The sequence below is a fragment of the Aptenodytes patagonicus genome, chromosome 16 (assembly GCF_965638725.1).
Source record: "Aptenodytes patagonicus chromosome 16, bAptPat1.pri.cur, whole genome shotgun sequence".
In the NCBI taxonomy this organism is placed as follows: domain Eukaryota; kingdom Metazoa; phylum Chordata; class Aves; order Sphenisciformes; family Spheniscidae; genus Aptenodytes; species Aptenodytes patagonicus.
In genome coordinates this window covers 14,174,223-14,187,865 of record NC_134964.1, presented here as the reverse complement: position 1 = coordinate 14,187,865, position 13,643 = coordinate 14,174,223, and the positions used below count along the sequence as shown (strand labels likewise).

The 13,643-nt window shown below is 42.5% G+C and overlaps 1 pseudogene; it reads right to left on the bottom strand.

Moving 5' to 3' along the window:
* LOC143168050 (myosin heavy chain, skeletal muscle, adult-like) overlaps positions 1–13,643 on the bottom strand; it is a 34,921-nt pseudogene that overhangs the window by 17,830 nt on the left and 3,448 nt on the right.

Sequence of the window (13,643 nt, the reverse complement as noted above, 5' to 3'; positions counted from 1 at the left end):
CACAGATTGAACCTGAAGCTGCAAGTCATTTTTCTCTTGCAACAGGGTCACCATTTTCTCCTCCAGCTTTTTCCTTTTTGCCTCAGACTTTGCAAGCTCTTCCTTGGTTTTCTCAAACTCCTCCTTCATGTTGGCCATCTCCTTCTCAGATTCTGCGCTCTTCAGCAAGGGCTTGATCTTGAAGAACAGCTTCATCCAGGGCCGGTGCTTGACATTCATGAATGCACGAACATTGTATTGGATGATATAAATGGATTCTCTGAAAACACAAGAAAACACGGTTTATGAGGCTGGTGAGACTTGGGTTGGAAACAGACTCTGATTATTGGCCATGCAGCATCAGCATTTTCCTCAAGGAACTTTTGCATCAGACTTTTTTCCTCACCTCCCTTGCTTTTATTAGAGAGTAATTTCTAGACCCTTGATTGCAGAATGGCTGGTTCAGTAGCATGAACAATAACTATGTCTGGATAGAAGAGGGAGAAATACTCCAAAACAGACAAAATTCTCTGGCATGTTGCCTGGGAATCTGAGACTTTCCTCAGTCTCAAAGAAAGTGCAAGTGCTCAGGTGAATACCAGAGTGCAAACTGACATCCTTGAACTACTGCTGCTGAGATTACAAACCTGGGAGTTACTGTCAATTGTGAAAACAGCAGCTTGATGCTTTTTGGGTCACTCAAAATAGCAAATACCATATTAGAAAATATTAACACAGAAACTGAAAACAAAAATGAAATCTTTTTATGGTATTGAATGCAAAAGGATGTTGTTGATGCCCATAGTTCAAGCGGAGATTAGACAAATCCTTGCAGAGAAATCCAGTAAGAGTTATTGAACTCTCAGAAACTATCCCTGGCTCAGGAAGCCCCTGAGCTACATATATACTACAGAGTATTACAAATAAGAGCAGCTGGTTGGCAGAGCATCCTATATATTTATGCAGTCCTTGCTCTCCTAAAAGCTTTCACTTGTCAACAACATTTGAGAAAGTTTGCTTGGCTCGCCCAGTGCTGCCACTCCTACACTCCAAATTTTGCATGATTCATCCCATTTCAAAAGGAGAGAGCTGAAATGGGAAGTGTATCTGGGATGGTCGAAAGTATAGAGTACCTTCTCTGTACAAGCTAGAATTGTTCATCTTAGATGATGGAGCCATGAAAGAAAATTTAAGAGAAGGAGAGCAGAGAGTGATTATATGCCATTCCTTACAAAACCAATGTGATCCAATGAAATTATCAGACAACATGTTCAAAACAGGCAAACATTAGCACTTGTTCAGTTGGCTATCTCTGTCGCAGGGTTCTTTAAAGGTTGAAAACGGTAAATGCATTCCTGGAGAAAAGGTTCACTGTTAAATACTAAATATCATGGTCCAGCTGCATGGTCCAATTGCTAAATAGCTATTGCCAGAATTTGGGAGGCTGTAACAAGGAAACTTGTGCTTGCTCTGTTTTGCCTAGTTTTTCTAATGATCTTTCCCAAGAACAGTTTTTTGCCTGACACAGTATACTGCATTGCTGGACTTTTGGTCTGACACAGTATGATTATTAGTATTTTCTTATATTACCTTCTTTCGTTCATCTTTTTAAATTCAATTCTCATGAGGTACCCTCTGCACATAGCTTGTGTATGAGTGATGAGGCTCACAAGCTTCTCATCTCTCATCTCTTCTAGAAGTCCCAGGAGACCTGCCTTGAAGAATACCTAGAACACAAAAGAAGGTCAAATAGTTTGAGGCTTAGGCAGATACACAACCATTGGCAGCTGATGCAGGGTAGTACAAGGCAGTTTTGGAAAAATGCCTGCAGAGTAAAGGTTTAACAGATAGAGAAATTTCATGTCAATATTCAAACCCTCAGTGTTCCTGTGATTCATGACAAGTCACTCTATGTATGATCTAATCACATTATTGCAGTGTTATCTGATGCCTGCTCCAGCGTAGGTTGTGGAAGATCTAGCTCATCAGTAGTTATTAAAACAAAGAGTTAACTTTCAACTTAGTACTATATCTTACTCTGTCTCTTTGCTGTACTCTACCCTTCTGTGTCGGGCTCAAGATTTGCTCTGTAAACTGACTTAGAGATGGCTTGAGAAGCATACATGATGATGTCTGTCCAGTACTGTAGGCCATTGGGTTTTTGTCCAAAGATAGTACTGCCTTGGTTGTGCTGATCAGAGAATCGGTGTCCTACGTAACACTGCTTTGGATATGGAAGATAGACTTGTGTGTGTGCCTAAATCCCCTGAAAAGTCTGACTGTCCAAACTTGTGCTACCCCTCACACATACCCCCAGAACCAGATGAGTTTTCTGTACTCCTTCTTGCTAGTGGGGTACTTCATTTCTAATCATCGTGAAGGCTGATTTCATATGCAAGAAATACTTTCAATGAACAAAACTTTTTGCCGTTAATTATACCCACTCTTCCACAAGGACTTTACCTTGGGGTGGCCAAATCTGTATTGATTGTGGTCAACATCAATGGAGGAAAGAAGCTTTTCTGAAGCCTTTTTGCTGTCAGTGAATTGGCCTTCTGGAATGGCTGAGGCATTAAGAATCTTGTACCTGTGGTAAGACAGGTTGCAAGGACTGGTTGCAAACAGGGTGAGGAAAATAGGATCCATCACATATCATAAAATATATGGAAGCTGAGCTATCTGAGGGCGGCTGAGTATGCCATCTGAAATCTAGACAGTCTTGGCTGAACAGAATGTGATGACAAGGGGACATGTCTACTCTTCAGAGGAATCTGTTGGCTGTGTGACAACACAGTATGTTGTTACACACAAAATTAATGTGCATACTTAAGAGTGTCTGCAGGTCCAGGAATTAGTAATAACATAGTGAGAACATGTCAACCTCTTCTCATCTTGTTTCATTGATCAGAGGAACGCTACTCAAATTAAAGTTGAAGATGAATTAAAACTACTAACAAAAATCAGCTATATTCCAAAGGGAATACATATCTTGCACAGCTCACAGTCTCTACAAGTTGTGCTCGTGAATCCTTGAGTTTGGACTAAAAATGGCATGGTATTATTCTGTAAATGCTAACAGCAGTCTTAGCATTTTGCAAGGTAACTTAATGATTAAGGTAATCCTGTGTCATGGACAGGACCACCTAATCCTTCCAAAGGGGTTTCTTCAGATACATCAATGAGGATGTGTGACTGTACACTGGAGCACTTCTTATTCTCAAGTCTACCTTGAAAGAAAATATGTAAAATCTATGTAAAATCAAGACAGTGATAATGGTGCAGTGCATTTATTCTCTATTTTAGGCTTCCATTGTAGTTCCTTCTGAACTTCAGCACATTTCCTTTGAACTATAAAGTACTTTGTGGTTCTGGACCATGGCCATTATGGATAGATTCCTTCACCTGTCACATCAAATTATGATTTGACAATTGAGACCAGCTAACGCCTTACTGAACATCAGGTTGCAGGGCATTTTCAGAGAGGTCTTGGGTCCTTTTCACACCAATTCAGCATGGAAGATGCTACTGTTACATTTAATTATAACAGCAGCCAGTTCTGATTCAGCACTTTATAGCAACTGAACTCACATGAACCAGTTTAACTGTCTCCATTTTAATGATGAGGAAAACAAGGCACAGGATGCAGGCCAGTGACAGAACACCAGCAAAGCCCTGGATTTTTGAATGCTTAGTCAGTGCACTGTAAGGAGGCTGCGCTGACGTGTATTGTTTTTGTATCTATACTCTGGGAGACTTACAAAGAGCAGTCTATAATGCCACTTAATTCATTACATTACAAGCATTTTGCATCTCTTTGAATCATCGGGCATTGACTACAGTTTAGAAATGATACTGGTTCTAATGAATCAGAAATCTCTGGTCTGATCAAAGAGGGAAAGACTGGAGTGACCTAAGACAGTATTAATGACTTGGTTCCCTCAAATGCCACTAATCTAGTCTGATTCAGAAGGTGTCTCTCCATGATGTCACCAGACTTGTCACCTGAGTTGTGGGCTTACTGAGGCCTTATCTTAACAGACAGTAATTGAAGACCTACCGTTGCTTAAAGTCTGCATAAAGGATTCTGCTTGGAAACCCCTTCCTGCAAATTTGGATGCCTTCTAGAACCCCATTGCACCGCAGCTGATGCATCACCAAGTAATGGTCCATTTCACCTTAAACAAAATACATCCATCATGACTCTCCTTTTCTTCCAGAGAATCTCCATATGTATTAACATTCCAGAATGACCTCCCTTTTTTTGATAAATTTCAACCAGTTCTTGATTAAAGATGCAGGAAGTGAAGACAGAACATGCTTTCAATTCATACACGTTGCAGAGAGCTGCTTCAGTGAGCTGAGCTTTACTAAGAATGCTAGGGCTGGCAGTGCTTGTGAATCGCCAATGGCCAAAAGACATAAGGCCATATTACTCAAAAAATGGCAGGAGAGTGCTTTAGGAGACCAGCTGAAAAATCTTCAACAGCATCAGCATCCTCATTGGATGTAGGTAGAGGTGGCACAATGCAGAGTGTAGTACCATCTAGACAATCAGCTCTTGACGTTATGTAAGATTTTACCTTGGATCTGCCATGCAAGTGTTAACTATACTCAAACTTGATTAGATTTGATAGCTAGATAGATTCCAACACAGGAGTGGATAAGCAGGTTGCTTAAAGCTCTCAGTCTGCCTGTAGAGGACAGTTGATTAAAATCAGAAGAATTATCTTTCTCCTCCTAAAATATCTATTGGATATAATAATCAACTGTATTTCTAAGTCTTATTCCCAAGTATTGCAAACAAAGTACAACTGGCAGAATAAAACCCTCTTGGAATCACTTTGTCATGCAGAAATTTCCGTCAGCTGCTAGAGACATTAATTAGTACAGAATGGTCCATACCCATAACTTTATCTTTTCAGTGTAATCCATAAAGCTGTACCCAGAGGAATTGTTAGAAGAGTCGAACATAAGCAGCCTAAAAACAGCTAAAAATCAGATGTCCAGTTTCTTGTCCTTCACCATCCTTAATTTCGCTCATACGGTACTGCTTTTTCTTAAAAGGCAAAAGTCAAGATTCCCTGAGTCACCTCTGTCAAAACAACCAGCTGAACATTAAAATGACAGCCATATTTGGCAAAATCATTCATTCAAATATGCTTTTCTATTTTAGCAGGTTTCCTTAATTCCTTCCTTACACCTTCTTGACTGTCAAGACCCCAGTGGGATTCCTCTTCCTTCACTTTAGGATATGAAGTGTGGACATTTCCATTTGGGCTTCATTTATAGTCAGTGGAGTGAAACAGTTTCTTCTAGGATGTGATTCATCTCATCCTAAGATAGATGTATGAAAGGGGCCAGATGAGTCATACCTTAAAATGCCAGCTTCTCTCCACTGAATATAAAAGGAGTTTAGAGGAATAGCTGTAATGTGAATGTTATACATATGTGTGTTGCTTAAATCCTGCTTGTGGTCTTCAGGGTTACACAGAGAGCCATAAACAAGAAAGGTAAGAAATATTCTGAAATTGGTCTTTTGTTTCCTGAGCAGATTAAACAGATGCTAAGCTCCTGTTTCCTGGTACTCCTGTTGCATCCACTACATTCTACCAGTACCTACCTTACCATTCTACCTGTATCAGACCTCATAATGATTAGACTCCTAAAACCCACGCAGGCAAGTCTCTCCCCAGGTACTTTAATTTAATGGCCACATGAAAATACTCCCAAACTTGACTGTTCTCAGAGACTAAACTCTTTGTGAAAGTTTAATATTTAATTAAATAAAGGAAAAAAAGTAACTTCATATCAAAATGCCTTCCAATTGCTAGCAGCACCCAGCAGCTTGTACACGGAATTCTACAAACGGTATATGATTTCTTTGACAGTCCTCCAGCTCAGTGAATCAGATCCTAACACTGAATATTTAGAAATTGGTAAGTGGTCTTGGGCTGAACCCAACAGTTCTGAATGACACAGTGGTCCTTAAAACTAGGCGTTTGTTAGGCTTTGCTAATGCTGTTACCCACAACAGACAATTTCATCAGCTGTAATCAATCCCATCTTTATCATCTTCAGCTCTGTACACACATTAAGCAAAGATGGGTAAATGTTGTGGATCGTGTAATGCTCAAAATTTTACAGTCATGGTAAACAATACAAGAAGGTTTACTTGGGCGCTGTTCCGCAGGCCAACCCCCACAAGGACTTCACATGCAAAGGGAGCTGTTCTGGAAGAAGTTGGTGTGGAAGTAAAGCAGGCCAATTCCCATCAGTCCCGTGTCTTCAGAGTATAATGATGGACTTATCAGGTGTCTTGGTCTCATTAGGAATCAGGCAACGCACAAAGTGAGGATGGGTACTTCTCAGGTTAGTCATCAACTTGTTTAGATTTTCCTGTGATAGAACAAAATATGGTTTGAGCTTTGAGCTACAGAGCTTTTGCATTCTTATTCAAATGTCAAGGAGTTATAGCACCACAGAATGGTTTGGATTGGAAGGGGCCTTTGAAGATTATTGAGTCCAACCCCCCTGCCATGGGCAGGGACATCTTTCACTAGATCAGGTTGCTCCAAGCCCCATCCAACCTGACCTTGAACACTGCCAATGATGGGGCATCCACAGCTTCTTTGGGCAACCTGTTCCAGTGTCTCACCACCCTCATCGTAAAATAATTTCTTCCTTATGTCCAATCTAAACCTACCCTCTTTCAGTTTAAAACTGTTGCCTCTTGTCCTGTCACTGCAGGCCCTGGTAAAAAAGTCTTTCTCCATCTTTCTGATAAACCCCCTTTATATATTGAAAGGCTGCAATAAGGTGTCCCTGGAGCCTTCTCTTCCCCAGGCTGAACAACACCAACTCTCTCAGCCTTTTTTCATAGGAGAGGTCTGCCAGCCCTCGGATCATTTTTGTGGAAGCATGGCTCATTTAAAAGGAAATTCACATACCCTGAACACAGCAGACACCGTCTGGAAAGAGCCCCCGTTCTTCTTAGCACCTTTCTTGCCATCACCTTGGAAGAAGTAGATAGGAGGTGAACGGTTAGAGTAAATAGTATGTTTTGTAGGCCTCACCTTCCTTTCTTTGGTCATGGGACAATAAAATAATTAATTTTTAATTTTAAATACTGACCCACTGCTGCATGAGAGTTTTAGTGAACTGCTGCTAGCTGGTTGTTGATCAGTGTATGGTATATTTGGTCTCAGATGCATGATTTACGTTGCGTCATAATGTATATCACTTTGGTGGTATGGAACACTATCGCCTGACGTAAGTTTCGTAACAGGGTACTCTGCGCTACTAGTCACATTGCTTTTACTTATAGACATACCCCCATTTTTTATTTTTTATTTTTTATTTAATTAGGTGAAAGGCCACAAGAATGTGGCTCAGCAATGGACATATGTTTGTCAGTGCAGTGAAGTCTTTAGAAAAATCTCCTAATCCAATGTTCCAGGTGAAGAATAGGGATCCATTCTGAGTTATGGCAGCCCCAAGGCAGGAAGCAAGTTATAGTCTCAGGAATATAAGTCCAAGCAGCTCAGTGCCTTTTCATATTTGCTGCACTGTTGAAGCCAATTAGATCAAGACTTAAATGGAGTCTTTGTGCTCCAAACATCACACCTTATCCAAAATTTTATCCCCACAACCTTTTCTTCTCTCCTTCCTTATATTGATGATACCTGCAAGGACCACAGCTGACTCACCCCCAGTATTTTCTAGGAGCTTGCTCAGGCACATTGTTATGTCAGCCAAACTGAACTGCAGGCAGGTCCCCATGCAGTACTCTCTTGAGCCTCAAACCCTACTGTCCATATGCCTGATGGCTGAGTCGACTACTACTGTATACTGCCTCTTCTTTTTGCCCAGCATCCAGACTGCCAGAATATTGGGTTTTTTTGTAGAAGTCTGTGTGGCCGTTTTTGGTAAGGCAGACCTATTGACTGACTTGATGGTCTTCAGCAACAAAAAAGGGCAAGAGATTGGACTGCTCTCTGATGCCCTTAGAGGACTTCTAAATTATATTCTCTGTCTCTCTCATTTTCCCGTGCAACACCAGGACTGCTCAGCTGGATATGAAATAGTTCCATGGTCTCCTTTTAGTTCTTCCAGTTCACCTCAAGAAACAAAACTTTGTCCCCAAAGACTGTAAAGTGCTTGCACTTTGCACGTATATTTGGCACCTGTCTAGAGGATGAGTAAGCATGCACATGATTCATAACACAGTAAGTCAGGAAACGTACACCTCCTGTCACTTTGTTTTGGACTTGCTGAGTTTTACGTCTCTGCACCACATGAATGTGGTGTTGTCAGCAGTTCTGCATGTTCATATCTTAGTTTTGGCATATCTAGGTGCACACAAGAAATTAGGGGATGATAGAGTCTACCACAGAGAGGAGACGCAGAAGTAGACTTTAGTTCATTCTTGCCTTATTGATCATCATTGTAAAAGCACTTACTTGTTTCTGCACCAGCATAGTTAGAGAAAAGGAAGGACAGCAGCTTCAAGGATGATTTCTGGTATAGCCCCACAACAGTTTCATTCAAGGGATCCTTGTTCTTCTCAAGCCAGCCAGAGATGTTGTAGTCCACTGTACCAGCATAGTGCACCAGGGAGAAGTGGGCCTCAGCCTTGCCTTTGACAGGTTTGGGCTTCTGGAAGTTGTTGGACTTGCCCAGATGCTGGTCATAGAGCTTGTTCTTGAAAGAGGTGTCAGTTGCCTTGGGGAACATGCACTCCTCTTCCAGGATGGAGAAGATGCCCATGGGCTGGGAGAAATATGAATACATGAAGAAAGTAAGTGGTGGGGAGAGGAAAAGTAAATAAAATGTCACCTTGCATGTGATTTGTGGCTTGTTTCAGTGACTGTAATTTGTACTGCACAAGTTCTTAATACATCACTAGTTACTGTAATAATCAGGCAAACTATAATTAGTCTGTGTTGCTCAAGCTACTACCCATGAACATGGCAACTCGACAATACTGTTTACATGCATCTTTGAATGAAAGGCTATATATACGTATATATATGTATTATAATCAATTATTTCAATCATCTTTACCCTACATCGTTAGGAAGTAGGTTTCAGCGTCCTGCCTGCAGGACTGATGCGGTTGTGTATGTCTGTTAAAAGCCATCAAGTTGCAATTGTCAACGTGAACTTAATTTGATGGCTCCTCAGGAATGTGCATAGATAAATAATACCTAACAACTCCTGTTCTGTCTCCAGTGAATGTGCATGATGGATCAGCTTTTTCTTACCTTATATGGAGTGTAAGTGGCAATAATCTGGCACTCTAGAATACCCATAGACTTTTAATTTGCCTCAGAATTGTATTTAAAATTGGAAGTATTTCAATACAGAGATGTAGGCACATTCTCAGCGACATCAGAGCTTTCATCTGAGCTACATTAGGTATCTTCTGATAGTGCAGATAAGCACATCCTCTAATTTTGCTGGAGACACTGATGTGACCTGCACTTCACTGGCCTAGAGAGAATTCTAGTTTCTTCTTTGTATGAACCTTTTTTTTAGAAAAAATTAATAAGATGCCATTAGATGCTTACATCTGATTTCAGCTAGATAGCTGCCAGAGCTAGAATCATGGATCCTCCAGAGCAGCAGCGACCACAGGAGGTGGATTTTGGGCAGGAATGCTGTGTTTTGAATGAAGATTTTGCCCTCTAGGTGTGGCTGCTGTGTGAGAGCTCTGGGGTTAGCATTCATCTTGTCTAAAGTAGGTGTCTATAAAACACAATCTAGATCTGAGTTAGCTGTCCAGATTGCGCTTCTATAGTGGAAGCATTATAAAGACATTTCACAGAATCACTAACAGAACATACTTTATACGGAGATGATTTGCATCCTAGAAGTGTCTACTTTTTTCCTGTCATTACAAAAGAGACTACAGCGTTAGATCTGCGTAGGTGTTCTGATTCCTCTGGCTCTAATACTCTGTATTGCACAGACATAGGACACAAAATGTGTGGACACTGAACAGTAAGTGTGGATTTGGGGTGTTAAATATAGCAATAGGCAACAGGCACTATCTGTGAATGGTAGCACTGTCTGTAGATGCTGCTATGTGGTGGGAAGTGTGGGAGCTTAGCAAGAAATGTGAGGCTCGTGTGCAAAGGCATAACCCGTGGGTATGAATATTAAGCAGTGAACATGCATGTAGGATGGCTGAATCAGTTACTGGGCACTGAGTGTGAATGATAGTGCTGGGAGCAGACACCTGTATGCTCCTGAGAAGGAAGATGTTTGGGTATGTGCATACTGGATTTGCACATGATGTGTAAGTGCTGTGCACAACCACTGGACACTGGCTTGTAACATAGCAGTGAGGGGTTAATTCCCATTAAGATCCCCAGTGCAGTAGCAGCGGGCAGCAACAGAGGGGCCAGAAAGAGTTGTGTTGCTAGAACCAAGAACTTAATTCTATCCATTACTGCAAGGAGGAAGACTTGAGGTTCACCTTACTGTTAAAGGCAGTCTTGTTAAAAGCACCAAATTAACATCGTGTACCCCCTCTCCTGTCCACCCCAGTCGTGTTGTTCAGGAAATCATTGTTTGTGCAGAGGCAGCCTGTCATTCCAAAAGCTTTGATTTTATAAACTGCTGCTTCTTATGTGAGACGGTCATTCAACAGTAATGTGTCAATTTATTAAGAATGACTGGACTAAAATAAATGACCATGAAAGAAATGTGCTCTTCTAAAATGAAAAGCTTTCCTCTACCTTCTCAATCAGCTCAATGCAGGCAGCCAGGTCCATCCCAAAGTCAATGAATGTCCATTCAATTCCCTCCTTCTTGTACTCCTCCTGCTCCAGCACGAACTGTTGAAGTTCGTGGTTGAAGAACTGTTGCAGTTTCTCATTGGTGAAGTTGATGCACAGCTGCTCCAGGCTGTTGAACTGCAAATTCAAAATACAAAAAAATGCCAGTTAGTTTGGAAAAGTCATCAATGGGCAAGCATACCTACTGCAACTCACATCAAAAATTTCAAAGCCAGCAATGTCCAGGACACCAATGAAATGCTGTCTGGGCTGCTTCGTATCCAGCTGTTCGTTGATTCGAATAACCATCCATAGGAACATCTTCTCATAGACTGATTTAGCCAATGCACCCACTGAATTGTATACCTGTAAGAAACACAGCCATGGCAGTAATGAAAGTTGAGTTAGCTTTAAAGTTGAAAGAACTGTCTGAACAAAATGAAAAGCTGATCAGCTGTCTAGGTACCTGTTGGACATTTTGTCCTTTAGTTACATATTCATTCCCAACTTTCACCCTGGGATAGCATAAGGCCTTGAGCAAATCAGCAGAATTCAGACCCATCAGGTAGCCAGCTTTGTCAGCCACTAGGATGAGAGACAGCAAAGGAGTTCAAAAGAGATAAAGAAAGGTGTCCTGGTCCTCTAGGATGTTTCTGTTACAAGGAGCCTACTTTCGGCGCTACTCAGATGCACCTATTGTGAAGAATAGCTTGAAGAAGCTCCTCTCCAGTCCCATGGAGAATGTTTTCCCCCCAACACAGGCAGTGTTTCAGGTGCAGCACACTCCTGTTCCACGCCTGGAGGGCTGCAGCAATGCTTCATCTTTATATCTCTCCCTTTCCTTGCGGAGCATAAATTAAATCATTGACTTTGTGGAACTTGCAACAAACTTAAAAAATTTAGTTTCTGGAAGGGAAAATCACTCTCAAAGTGTTGGGCACTTTATGGGACGGGGTTGCTATTTTGTCTCCTGGTGCAGTTCACAGGCAAACCCTGCAGTCAACGCTACCTTCTGTGCTGTCTGGCTCCACCTGCTCCTCCCACTGCTTCTGCTTGAACTTCACGTTCCCGTAGTGCATGACGGCCCCCGTCAGCTTGTACATCCCCACCTTCTCATCGGGGCTGAAGCCCAGGATGTCCACGGTGCTCTGCGGAGGCAACAGGCAGGTCGGGGAAGGTCAGAGAAGCACAAGGTGCTGTTAGCAGGCACATGTGCTGCGGTGGGAAGGTGGGGGGTTCTCCCGCCGCCTCCCCGCCCGCACCGAGCGTGTGCGGCACCGGCCCGGCCACGCTGCCGCTGCGGGGCAGCAGAGCCCGGTGCTTGGCGGCCCCGGGCCGGCCGGGCCTGCCCGGCTGCGGGTCTGGCTGCGGGGCCGCCCCGCGGGGGCTCCGCTGCACTCACATCCGTCGCCAGCAGCTCCTCGCTGTCGTCGATACTGGCAACAGTGACTTCTCCTTGGCTCACGTAGGGGAAGTCGTAGGGGTTGGTGGAGATAAGGAGGTGATCTGCAGGTGTACAGGGCACCTTTGGTGGCACTGGGGCAGGTCACAGTGGAAAGAGGTAGCGCTCACTGAGCCAAGTCCAGCACCGCTGACACTCACCAATGAGCTCTGGCTTCTTGTTGGACATGATCTGGTAAAAAATATGATAGCTCCTTTCACTGGCCAGCTGGAAAGTCACTCCGGATTTCTCCAGAAGATCTAACCAAAAGAGAGATGCCGTTAGTCTCCTGGTAAACTTGAGATCATAAATGCACAAATTCTGCATGCGCTGACATGCTCCAACTTACAGGTTTCGATATCCGCAGAGGCCAGCTTGCCAGTTGTTCCAAAGTGAATCCGGATGAATTTTCCCTATCAAGCAGTACAGATCAACCCATTGGTTATAGTGATCAATGAATGAGACATGTATTAGATGTCTGCATTCCAACAAATCTGAAATGAACTCACAAAGCGTGAGGAGTTGTCGTTCCTCACAGTCTTGGCATTGCCAAAGGCCTCCAGCAGTGGGTTGGCCTGGATGATCTGATCCTCCAGAGTTCCCTAGTTACAGGAGAAAAAGCTTCTTATCAAACTTCACTACTGGGTAATAACAAATATTGCAAGGGAGATATTACAAACAGATCATTTTTACACTGCATACGTGATTTTAACATAAAATTTAGCAGAGTTTTTAAGCGCTCATCAGCCATCGCTCATGAATATTACTGTTGGTTTCAAAGGGAAGAGTGCTGAAAGACAGATCTGTATTTCGTTTCCTTCTTGTGCCTGCTATCATATATTGCGTACCATATACAGAGTCCCTACAGTGGAGCTCAGGGAGTTTGAAATCTGTGTGAGAGGTGCTTCCACATTCCCATTCACAAAGGCCATGGCAGCTAAAGAAAATGTGAAAATTCTGGGATTTTTTCTGGAGGTTACTCGAGCCCAGGACACACAGAGAGGTACAGCCTTTAGTAGGAAGCACCTAGCAAGGAAGAATGTAAAGTTTTGCAATTGCATTCAAACAACCAGCAGCCTTTCAGAATGCAGAAATACATCTCCAGGTGTGCTTCGAAAAGAAGAGTGGGACATGGTCAAAGCCTGAGACTCAAATACCAAACTTAAAAAAGCAGAGAACAGAAACTGAGTTTTTTGCTGCATGACTGGAGGAGGAATGATCAAGACGTAAAGTTTTGATATTGTGTTGTATCACTCCTGTGAACTGCAAAAATATGGGAGGAAAGAAGCTTCTGTGACATTATGTCTCTCCTTTTCTGTGCAATACGGTCCAGGAAGCAGAGCCACCGCGTGCTTTTTTGAAATGATAGAGCAAAGCTTTTCTCACGGCTTCTAGCAAAGTCATGATTGATCCCTACATAGTCAGGGCATGAAAGTGTTGCC